This window comes from Megascapheus bottae, chromosome 6 (genome assembly GCF_031878675.1).
Source record: "Megascapheus bottae isolate mThoBot1 chromosome 6, mThoBot2.hap1, whole genome shotgun sequence".
Taxonomy (NCBI): Eukaryota; Metazoa; Chordata; class Mammalia; order Rodentia; family Geomyidae; genus Megascapheus; species Megascapheus bottae.
In genome coordinates this window covers 66,344,459-66,357,440 of record NC_143514.1, presented here as the reverse complement: position 1 = coordinate 66,357,440, position 12,982 = coordinate 66,344,459, and positions in this window count along the sequence as shown.

The window sequence follows — 12,982 nt, the reverse complement described above, 5'->3', positions numbered from 1 at the left end:
TTTTAGGGTTGATGAACCTCCATACTGTCTTCCACAACAGCTTTGCTAATTTGCATTCCCACCAATAGCATTGAAGTGTGCCTTTTTTCTCGTGTGGGTGATTTCTATCAACTTACCCTCTTGTTCACTGCGCCTTTTCTAAGCTATTCCAAATCCAACGAGGAGCCAGTGGGAGGCAGTTTTCATCTCTGTCATTGCATGCTTTTTCAAGCGCTGCTCTTGGACTTTTTTTCTTGGTTTCCATCTCTCTGCTGGAATTACCCATCTGCTCTTGTGTGTTGACTATTCATCATAGTTGTTTCAAATTCACTAATGGTCTCAGCATCTGTCTGAGGTCTGAGCCTGGCTCTGATGATTTCTATGAGTATCACAGGTTTTGTGGTGGGGTTTTTGTGTGTGTGTGTGAAAGCCAGACATCGATACAGGATAGATGCAGGTGTGGATAATAGGATAGATACAGGTGTGGATACTGACATCTAAGGAAAATGGATTATATGCCTGGGATTGGACACACCTCTTCTTCTGCTCAGCCTTTATAAAGAAATAGGGTTTGGGTTAATTCAGCAGAAGATTGGCTGGGTTGGAGATATTTTGCTGCAATGGTTCCCCTCCATACCCCTCAACCTCCAAACACCTGTGCTGGGAACTGGTATTCAAGGGTAGGCCGGTGGCCAGTGCAATGCCTCTGAAATTGTGTCTTCCCTGGAGCTCAGAGAGATGCACATTTCCATACATGACCCACTGCCCTGTTCACTCGCTGCAGCATCTCTACTTCCTCACGTGTGAGGCTTGTTAGCTTGGAATACAACATTAGAGAGTATATTTTCTGTTGTTTTGATTACACCTGTCCTTTTGAAGCCTTTTTCCCTGCATCTCAGAGTAGAGCCTTCCTAATTTTCTTACCTTTCTTTCTGGGCAATGCCAGCCCACCCCCAAACTCCCCAATACATAGACACTGCTGAGATGGGCTCCCCAGCCTGGTATCTGAGGAGAAGAGCTCCCACTCCCCTTTTGCATCTGAATGAAGGCTTTTATTTCATAAGGGAAATGGATGTGCACTGATTTTTAATGCTCCTCCATACCTGCAAGAGAAGGGGCGCTTACTGTAAGGGCTTTTTCATCAGCTGAAGGCCCTGAAAAAGCCTGCAAATCGGTGCTGACTCTAGAGCCTGTGAACTTCTCATTGTCTAGCCAGCCCATATCTCACCTCTTCATCAACATCCTGCTGACGTTGGTTGAATGCTTCTCACTGTGTCCAGTGTGTCCTACCCCGAGGAAGGATGCTTGTTCCTGTCTCTCCTCAGATTTTAGGCTGGTGGATTTCTTCTCCACCTTAGCTCTTTAATGGGCTCAGAAATGAAAAAGTCCTGAATTGGAAGTTAGCTTGGCTCTTTTTCATTTTAAGGATAGGCACTTGTCACTTCAGTTGCAAAACTTCACACTTTTTTTTTTTTTAGAGGTAGGAGTCCTGCTTCTCTGAGACACATGGATTTTTTTGTGTGAGGGGAGCCAAGATTTTCAAGCTCCCTTCTCAGTGAGTGGCCATAGATCTACAGCTGGGTCTGGGTTCAAGTCCCAGGTCTGGCCCTAACACAATGAAGGACTGTGGGTAACTCCTTGCCTTAGTTTCTTCTGATGTTTTAAATGGATGAAGTTGTTTCTATACCCCCCTCACTGCTGGACATTCCGTTGTGTTTGCAGCTGCACCATGCCCTCATCTACATGAAAATGCAGGTGATTCATCCCAAGAACTCTGCAGGGGCCTCACTGTGCCCCAAACTCCATGATAGGTGTGGGGTGCAGGAAGGATGAATGACACTAGTTTTGGTTTGATCTTTGAATAGCTCTTATCTCCTCAGGGGAAGGGAATAACAACCACACATAGTCAACAAAAGCCCTGAGGCAAGATCAGCTCATGACACTGTGGGAACCAGGAAGTCACCAACCTGAGATGTTCTAGAGAGTTCCAGGGGCTGGCACACCTGCTCTGTGACCTTAAGATCTGGCCACAGCTCGACTCCTGCCAAGCCTTGGGCATGAGGCCCATTCCTTGGTCATGTTGGATGGTTTGTAAATCCTAGGTCTCAGCCACAAGGTCCCTCCTGGGGCCACCAGCTGAATTCCTAGCATAGCCCTGCCTTATTTTCTTGTCGTTTTGACAGTGTTTTATATCTGTCTACTCCACTTTTGTCTAAACACCCTGGGTCCCCTCACACCAGATGTAACTCTTTCAGCCCTTCATGCATCCTGTCCTAGGAATTGAGCATGTGGCAGTACACAAGGACCATTATCCTTGCCCATGCAGAATGTACTTTCTCATGGAGGCAGGCAGAAAACAAGAAAATGCGTCAGGAGTGGCCAGGAGGCAAGCGAGGGCCTCACCTGGAGACAGCCCTGAGATGCAGGCTGAGATCTGAAGGAACATCTAGAAGTGCCCAAGACCTTGGAATGTATATACCTCCAGGCAAGGGTGTGTTGAAAGATCAGCAGAAACAGGGCAGGAAGGACACTAGAAAGGTGAGGTCAGAGATCATGGCATCTGAATGGGCAGTGAAGGACTTTGACTTTGAAGATGGGAGATATGGAGGGTGTGCACAGAGAAAGGAAATGGTGGCACTAGCATTTTTAAAGGCTCTGCACTACCACTCAGTGGAGAAAAGACTATGGAAGGCCAGTGGGGAATCAGGGAGGTGATTGAGCTGTTCCAGTAACAATGCACACAGAGGTGTTGGTGGATGGAACCAAAGTGAGAGTAGAGCATGAAGACTAGAGACATTGAATCAAGAAAGCATCTGACGTTGTATCGGGTACACAGTAGGTCCACAGGAGATGAGATCTTATGATCCCTGCAAAGAAAGTACTAGAAAAAATGGAATCTGGGTCTCTCAGCAATGTGGTCATCTGAGTACTATCCTCCCCAAGGGATGAAAAGGCAGATGGACAGAGGACAAACAGGCATTCGGGGTGCAGAAAAATCACTCCCAAAGCTATTCGGGGGTAACATTTTGTACTAGAGAGAGATGAGGGGATAGGATTATATAAGTGACAAGATGCTAACATTTTCCATGTTCAACACAAGCTTGAATTACACACAGTCAAAAATTTCTTAAGGGGAAGGTAACCTTTAAATGCTATTTTCTTGTTCATAGTTAAAAATACATATATAAAAGGTTAGGAGGCAAACTATTCTGCTTGAATTTTTCCAAATCAAACCCTTTCTCCGCCTAATGGATTCACTTGATGGGACTTTGAACTAGGTGCAATGCCACATTCACGCAGACGCTGTGTCAGAATGAAACTGACAGCCACTTTGGGTTTTTTAAAAAATATGGTTTTAAGCAATGGAGGTAATTCTAAGAAAACAAACAGCAAAGCAGCCTCAGGGAAAATTAGTCTCCAGCTGCGGAAGCTGGTTTCATGCCTGTTAGCTTTTGATCTCAAGGAAATAAGCTGGCAGGGAACCTGAAAGCAAGGCTGGGAGAGCCTGGGTGGGGGCAGGGCGGGGGGGGAAGGGGAGAGCAAGAGATGGCAAAGCAGGGATGCTAGACTTGTGGCTAGGGCCAGCTCTGCCACAGCAGACAAGTGATCTTTTGTCCTTAGTCATTCTTCCAGGCCTCTGATTCCCCAATGGACATGAAAAAAGCCTTCGACTAGTCCTTCTCTAAGATCTTTTCCAAGTTTAATTTTTTTAACTTTGAGGACAGTAAATAAGGGGGGGGGGTATTACCTTGATAAGTTTGGGATTGTTTAAGAAGAGAAAGGGAGAAAAGTGAGAACCCACCTTTCCCACAGTGAAATGGCACCTACTCACTGTGAGCTATGAGAAATGTGAGAATATTAACCCCCCCTCCTGCCCATTGTTACGGTTTATCCTCTGCAGTACCCCAGGAGGCAGATATTGGCCCCATCGATTCATATGAACAGAATCTGAGCCTTAGAAACCGGGACCATTCAGGGCCTCCTACTGAACCACGGTTGTACTCTGGCCCTGGACACCATGCTCTCGTCCAAGTCCCAGGGCCTACATGCTAAGTCCTTCAAGCAAGACCCCAAGGTTGCCCGGCCCCTCACAAACTGGGCAACACAAGCTGAAATGGGCAGAGTTCTGCATGAGCTAGAAGAACAAGGGTCTTTCTCATTAGGCCATTTACAGAGGCCCACTCTTCCTGGGGAGCCCAAAGAGGAACGCAACACTGTCTGAGGGGATGGCCCTCTAGGTTTTGTACTGGGTGGCATTTAGCTAGGGAAGGCCACCAGGGCCAAGACCAGAATGAGTGGCTCCACTGTCTCCTACAGGTCTTGCCCGGGGCTCCCAGGACGCGAGCCTTCAGGACCTGACACCTGGGCAGTTAGTTACCAGGAGGGTTGCTGCCATCTTGTGGGTCGCATGACTGGGTCACAGGGCTGGGAAGATGAGCATCATTGTTCAATCTGTTTCCCTCTTCCTGAGACTCACTAGGTTCCACATGCTATTCTAGTCATCTCTCCCCAGTGTGCCTTCTCACTTTCATTCACCCCTTGACTATGGCAGACATGATAGCCTCAGCCCTTCCTCCAGCCCTGGATCTCCCCGCAGCACAGGCCAGAACACAGGGACAGTTCCTGCCTCCACCACCTGAGCACTTTTGCCACCTTCTAGGCCTTTCTGACCTATTCTTGAGCTGTCAAAGGGCCAGAGATGAAGGCTACTGGCAATCATCTTCAATAAAAGGCCAAGAGGAATTGGGGTACATACACCCTCTTTTGCTCTTTTTCCTCTTGTGTATCCTCGCAAAAACTAAGCTCCAGATATCCCATAAATGGAAAGGCAGCCAGGCAGATGGAGCCCAGAAGATGTCCTCAGAACAGGCTGAGAACTTTTCTGGAATGCACAAGATCTCCCCAAATCTCTAGGATGAGATGATGTCTTAGAGGCTGAACGGCGGCCCAAAGGCAGACTAAAAGCTAGGCAGACTCATAGGGAGCCCATACGGCTCAGGGCAAGTCTGGGACAAAGGTGGGATGCCCCAGAACAGACACTTGGAAAGCTATAGTATCTACTTGTAGCTCCTACACACTCACGCGACAAGTTGGCTCCCACGGCCGCACCCACAGTGCCTCATCTATCACCCATGTGACAACGTGCACGCATGCCATTGCAAGTCCAATGGGTAAGTAAGAAAGAGAAGATGCAGAGTCAATGCAGCAGTGCCAATAAAGTCTCGGAAACACAAGGGGCCCAACAGGAAGAGCAGGAACGTGATGAGTGTGCTTGCCTGGTGCTCTTAGAAGCAGGATGGTTGTCTGTGCCTAAGCCAGAGGGCCCAGCGAGTTCTGGAACCTAGAATGGCGTTTGCAAAACCCTTTAGCTCTACAGCGAGGCTCTGTGTGCTTTTGTTGTGACAGTTATAATAAAAATAATTGTTATGTTATAGCAGCAATAAAAATTTATGTGAAAGGCCCCAGGGCCTTGTTATTAAATTTCCAGAATGTGCTGGATGGATGTCGTTGGACTCACATTGGATCAGGTATGCTTTGTATATATTGCTTCAACTATAGTTTGGGTCTTGAATGTCTCCTAAAGACTCATGTACTGAAGGTCTGATTCTCAGGAGAGGGCTGTTGAAAGGGTGGAGTCAGTCAGAGGCGAAACATACTAAGAAGTCTTTAGGTAAGGGGGAGTGTGCCCTTGAAGGGTACAAAGAAAAGTGCTAAAAGCAATGGGTATATTGGATTATAGACTGAAACTTCCCAAAATGAGAGCCACAACAAACCTTTCGCTTCATAAGATGATTATCTCAGTTAACTGACGGACACATTACCAACCCATCATACCTAAGTTTTTAATGAATGCATGTGTTGACTCATAAAAAGAGGAACAAGAATGAGTAGATTATGAATGAGTATGAATGAATGAGCAAGTGAATGAATGAATGAATGAGGGAGTGAGATAAAAGAAAGAATGATTCTCCAGCGACCACTGAGTGAGGGGCCCCAAGGACACATGGACAACAAAAGGAAGAATAAATGGAAGGACAGTGACAGAAGTAAGACTAGAAGGGAGAGGCCAAGGGCAGGGACACACTAGTACCTGTATATGTGTGAAAAATGAATGCGGGAGCGAGGAAGGGAATGAACAAACACTGCTCCGGGAGGTGCTGGGATGTCTTCACACATGTGATTGCCTAGTTCTAGTCCTAGGAAAAGATAAAAATTCCATGGAACAGGAGCAGGGAGTTAAGCTAGGGGAAAATAGCGCCCCCCCAATTCAAGGCCAAGGAAAACATCTCTGTCCTTCTCTGTTGGGTCATGAGTGCCTGGCTGGCACAAAAGCCGCTCAGAGCACCTGGATTCAGGAGAACACAACTCCACACACACCAGGGCTCTGCAGGATTCCTTCCAGATCCCCATTCAGAGGGAAGAGCTGAAGAGACCTGACAATAATGCTTCCCCAGTTATGTTGCAGATAATTTACCTATTCAGTAGCAACCCCCGGCATGATTTTAATCATCACTATTTAAATAACACATTTCCACTGTCTCCTGACAAATTAACCTCGGGGAAATGTAATTACTGTCAGCACAAGCGAGTTTGCTGTGTGGCCCGGGACTGCGCAGTGGGTGGGAGCTGTGGCTGCAATCATCTTGTGACGCTCACAGGACTGGAAGACGCTGGGGGACCAAGCTCAGGTCCAGGACTAAACCCAACACCTCAGACAAGCCAGTCCCCCAACTGGGAGGTCTATCTTTTCCTGGAAAAGAGGATGGCCCTCATGAGATCCCCAAGCTCCCAGGGATGAGCATGATGGAGGCCTGGCCTCAGGTCACAGTGTGTCTCCCACACCTTCTAACCCAGGAGAGAGCTATATCTGGCTCTTCTGCACACCCAACATGGTGCCCGGCCCATGATGGGTGTACTGAAGGAGGGAAGGGTGGCTCACCGTTTACACTATTTTAGAAGCACCTCAAGCCCCCCATTTCCCATGAGAGGCTGTGGTTTGATGAGTAAACTCTGCTTACCCTGTGTCCTCCTGTCTTCCTCATGCTGCTCTGTCTTCGAGTCCCACTGGGCTGACATCTGCTCCTATCAGGGCCTTTGAGTCATCACTGGGCGGGGAGGGGCTCTGGTCCTCAGCGTGTACTGCCATACTTGAAGGTCCCACTCTGCTTCCAAGCCGTCATAAGGTGTACAAAACTGTACCATGTGCTCCCACTAGGTTGGGTCCAAAGGCCCCAGGGGGGAATAAATGAAACTTCTGAAACCATAAACCAAAATGAAGGTTCCTCCTCTAAGTCATCCACCTCAGCTACTTTTCGTAGTATCTGAAAGCTGTGTGGCAACAGGACGCTTCAAAGTGTGCCCTTGCCTTGACGTGCCTTTCTTGCTTGCTCAGCTGGGACTGATCATTTAGCTGAGTCTTAAATTTGACCCTGCTTATTTCACATGACATGGGAAGCATTATTTCCTAGTTTTGCTAGGCAGAAGCTGTCACCTGTCTGTCCTTCTGCAATTCACAGTCTGTCTGTCTCCTCTGGATAGGCTTCATTTCAGTTGTTCTCTGACTTTGGTTCCAGCATTTTTCCTACAGTCTCTGCCTCAGGGTGAGGACTGTCTTATCTGTTCTGCCCGGGTTATAGAATGGCTAGACGGGGAAGAACTACCAATCGTGAGTTGAAGGGGAAGTGCTGTCAATGTTATTAATATCAGTTCCAATTTAAAGCATTATACTAGCAAGAGTAGCAGAGGTCTGCCTATGTGCCAGGCACTTTGTAGGTGCTTTCTGTAATCAACATAGCTACTCCTCAGTGTCCTCAAAAGGAGACCATTGGCATTCTCTGCACATTGCAGATGGAAAAAAACTGACATGCAGACAGGTGGATTCCCTACAGCGAGTGGGCTAGGTCAGACTTGGGATCAGCCAGATCAGAGTTCAGATCCTTATGGGCCTTTCATCAGCCTTAAGCAGGTGACTTTCTGTTTCTGGGTTTTCATTTCCTCCCCAGCAAAATGAGCAGAGGAACTTCTGCAGGATGTTGGTGATCAGGCTGAAGAGACAGGGTACCCTACTGTCTCTAGAACTACACCAAGTGCCAGGTAGGTCCTTGTGCTGATTCTGGGCACATCAGAGCTGGGGACACCCAGGGGAGGAAGAGAAGGAGGGTCCCTGAGGAGGGAGGGGCTGGTAGAGGTGATTTCCAAGAAATGCCTTGGAGTCTGTGAGGACACAGAAAGCCCTGGAGGACTTCAGAGTCCTGGTGTCACTCTGGGTTGTGCCCCACCGAGTGTCATAAAGTACTCAATGCCCCTCAGAACCTCTGAATACACAGGACCCGAACTCCTGAAGACAAAGGTAACTTTTCAGAGATCTCTGATTCGTTTTATTTTTTAAGCATATGTTAGTTCTAATTCGTGAGAGAGGTTCATGGAGACATTTTTACACATGTATAAATGTTCTGATTACTTCTTAATGAAAACCATGTTTGCATCTAAGATGAAATGATATTGTTGGCAGCTAATTATCACTTGTCAAACAAGCATGTGCCTGGATCGTGCGTTTGATTTCCACATAGGTTTGCAAATGCCTTGTTCCTCTTATTTGACAAAGTTTCTCTGCTGTGTCTGAGAGATTTGTTGTTGCTATAGAGGTGTTTTTTTTTAAGCTTCAGTTTCTTAAATGAGTGGGTTTCCTTGATATTAGAATCAGGATTTTTACAAATAGCAGAAAAATATTGAGTCATTTAGGTAAAAAAAAAATCCAAAACATCAAGAAGAGAAATCAGAAACCAGGAACTATCTAAAATCTGGCTTCTAGAAGCTGAGAGAGAAGAAAGAGCTTTCTGCTGAGGGAGATCAGAAGGGGCAGGTATCCACTGGGACCCCATGGTGTTTGGGGGCCTCTCCTGACACCGAGGAGAAAGGCACTCTGAGAATCTTGATCAATGTGTGAGCATTGACTTGGGGATTGAGGGACTTGGAGGAGAGAGATCTGGAGACAGCTGACAGCCCTCTGCGACAGTGGACAAATCCCTCCAGAAAAACAAAATGCTGACAAATGCATTCCAGACCCTTCCTCATACTGGGCCCAACAAGATGCCTGGATTCAAATTACTCAATAGAAAGTAATACAACTTAGACATCTTTCAGGAATGAATGTAAACCCCATATAGTACTCAGACCAATGAGGAATTCAGAGAAAGGAGATAGGAAACTGTAATCTTGAAGATCATGCCTATCATCAGATAGACACCTGATTTTGCAAGGCCACCATCAGAGTCCCTTTTTTTGCTGCACTTCTCATCTCCAATTCTGTCTTCTGACATTGGACAGGTGAGTATGCTTCTCACAGAGCTGGCAGCACGTGTATCTACTGGTCAAACATCCAGGTCTTGATTCCTCCTCCTCATACATCCACTGTAGTCTCAGGTCCCAGAATGAATGGAATCCAACATGTAGGAGGCTGTTGAATGAGAGATTGGTTAAGCGAGCCAGCCTCAGTTTCCCCATATCTAACATAGGTAAAAGAACCTTAGCCTGTTTCTCTGTTCCCTTTACCTTCGCAGCCATCTAGAGCAGTGAGAGGTTCAGGTCTTGAAAGGGCAGCAGCAGCAGCGCTTAGGGAATGCCTCCACATCATACATAAGCCTGGGCTCACATGACGGTGCTGCGAGAAGCCTGGCATGCAGCCCCTGAACTGTGGATGCCTGTGGGTGTGCATCGTGGAAAGTAGGATTTGCATACTACAATGCATCTGTAAGTACAGAGTGCAATTATCCATCATTAGCATATGCTCATTTTCTGCATTCAAGCTATACAACATATCTTATTTCCCCCAAAGAACAGAACTGGCCTAGAAACAGTGACATGGCTGATTCCACAGCAGATGTCTATTCGTTGACTTGGAAAAGAAGGGACGTTTGGGATGGAGGGAGAATCTCCTGCTATGCCAGCAGGTTCGGGGACAGGAGCACCATGACAGCAGAAGGGAAGATTGAGAGAGGTCAGCCTAGCCACTGCCTAGATGTGTGTGGCAGTCCTTGGCACAAGGCAGGGCTCCCTCTGCCCATTCTACCCACCTCTGTCCTGCAGAAGTCATCTCACAGTGCTGAAGTCTTACCCTCTACGGTACCATCTGCCTTTCTGGATCCTGGGGCAACCTCCTTGAACCTCAGTTTCCCAGCTGTGAATTGGGGTAGAAGCAGCCCCTCTCCTGTGGAGGTGCAAGACCTGGTATGAGAAAGAGAGAGGTGAGGGTGTTATAGAGAGAGCTTTCACCATGAACTCAGCGTCCTGCCTGTGTCATGGACAGTCAGGATGGGCCAGTCACCGCAGTAGATATGGCAGGCACCCACGCAGACCTCATATCAACTTACCAATCGCCCTTCCTCCCGGGTGCTGTCATAGTCCCCACCCTATGGGGACAGCCACGCTTCAGGCACGTTATCAACGTTGTCAACCTGCCAGGTGAACTTCCCAATTACAGAACTCCTTTCAGGGAGGTGAGGGTAGGGAGCAGGAGAGGCACAGAGTGATGCTCTGGTCCCAGCACACTGACTTGGGCACCAGCCCAGACCCCACACTACCAGGACACTTGTCATTGAGCATTGAGAAGGCAAAGACAAATGTGACCACCCTTCCTTCCTCTATGCCCAGACCCTGGGCTTTTTATACACCTAATGTTACAGAATTGGTGGCCTCTTACAGAAAAGCTGAGCTGGGCACTCCATCTCCCCCCTTCAGAAACAGCTTTAAGTATGAGCCAGAGACTCAGACCTGGTCATGGGGTCTAGGGGGAGTCTTCTGGGCAGGGGAGAGAACTTCTGGGAGGTATTTTTCCTGCTGTACCTACTTCTCTGTTATGCTCTCCTGAAAACAAAATGGTTATGGGAAAACAAATGGCCATCTCTAGTACTGCTGCTCAATCTGGATGCTGCAATGTGAGACATGATGTTTAGAGCTTCAGCAGTCACCTTGCAGCCATGAGGCAAAGTAAGGACCAAAAAGCCCATACATACAGACATAGCAAAGAGAAAGAGACTGGGGCTTTGTTAATGAAAAAATGGTCACAGTGAATTTGTATTGTGCTGTCCCAAAAGCTAGGTGCCTCTCTGGCAGGTAGACAGCTATGAGATGTGGAAGAGATGCAGCGTAGAGTGCGGGAACTGCAGAATTCACATCCCAGGCTTCAGCAGGAGCAGATTTTAAAAATGTCAGCTCCTGGTTTCTTGGGGAGACTGGACTAAAGTTCACTGCAAATGGATTTTGCCCTCAGAGGCAGAGTTCTGCCTCCTCCCAGGAATGTCTCACATTGATGGTTGGCATCAAGAGGGTTGGCAAAATTCATTTTCTTCCCCTAGACACATGAGGTTGAGGCATTAAACACAATACTTCTGCTGGACAAACGCTTTGATGGCCTCATTTCATAGAGGTTACGGGTCTGGAAGAACCAGAAGTCACTTTATCATTTTCCACAGGATACTCCCTGTATTGGAAGAGTTGGGGAGCAGACTACAGGCTCTGCTGCCAAAGTTCGAGGCCTTCCCCCACATCACACTTGCAACTGCCTACAGAACTGCCATTTTTCCAAAAGGCAGACTTTGTGTGCCACCCCATCCCACCCCCAGAGTCCTCAAGAGTTGATTAGAGTTTGGGACAGCCCACATCCACCCTGGGTCCTCTCCTTGGAGAAGTCAGCGGGCCTGGCGCGGGAAGCAGAACTCCCTAGGAGACGGGGCACACAGGTGCACCTTGGAGGTTGAGTGGATGTCCACGGGCTGACATTTGTCCCCCAGAGGCTGTGTAAAGATGAAAGGCACACGGGGACTTTCAAGACGATGCTGGCAGACATTTTCAGGCCACACAGCTGCTTTCATCTGGTCAGTAATGCGGGAACACTACCTCTGTGTTAATTAGCTTCTTGCCACTGTTACAAGAATAACTGGGGAAACTGCTTATACTAGCTTGGAATTTCAGGCATGCCAGCAGTGAGACAGAGCACTGTGGTGAGCAGCAGGTGATGGGACAAGGTGATTCCTTCCCACAGGAGGCAGAGAAACACAGCAAGGGACTGGGGACCCAGTACAACCTTCCAGGACACCCCCCTCACCCCGTGACTTCCTCTAGCCAGTCCTTGCCTGGTCATCTTCACCACCTCCTCCAAACACCACCAAAGTCTCCATCTCGCAACAAGTGCTGGTGATAAGGCCTGATCTCTCCATACCCTCTCATCCTGCCTTTCTTGCCACCAGGTATGTGGTGGCACAATGAGCTTCCTAGAGGGAAACTGACCTTGGATCTGCATCTTTCACCAGGAAATCATCTCAAAAAACACCATCACTGTGAATGGCAGCCACTGACCCTGGACTCATGGAGTAGCCTGATGGGAGGATCTGTTCCTTCTAAGATTGGTCTATGCCAGTACTTTCCCCCAGGCTTCTCCTCCCCCTTCACTCCCCCATAGCCCTTTCCCTTGTCCCTCCCTTTCTCTACCTCCTTATTCCTTCCTCTTTTTCTGAGAGGAAAAACAAAACAAAACCTCCATTAAAGCTTTTGCTGGAGTAAGCACTGGTTTTCTCTATGTATTATTTTTTTTTATTTTTATTATTACTAGGGTGGAAGTTCCCTTCTCATCCTGTACCAGCAATTGCCTGTGGAAATCACACATCACGTATTGTTGAACCAAGTGTTAATGTGTGCAATGTAAACATTTCAGTGAGATCCTAGCCTTTGGGACCCTGTCTCAGCATATCTTCATCTTTCAGTTTTCTGGGAGCCATGAAACAGAAGAGACCTAAGCCTCGCTGGGCTCAGACAGAGAGGGGGTGGGGGGAAGAGAAAGACAGAGATTGTGCTGAATGGATACTTAACAAAATGCCTGCATCTTTTTTTCTGTTGTCTATTATCAGTTTATTTCATAGACTGAGAATCAGATCTTTCCAGGGGAAGGAGTATATGAAGAGATTAAATCTCTTCATCTGAAGTTGTGAAGGAAAATGAGATTTTTGCA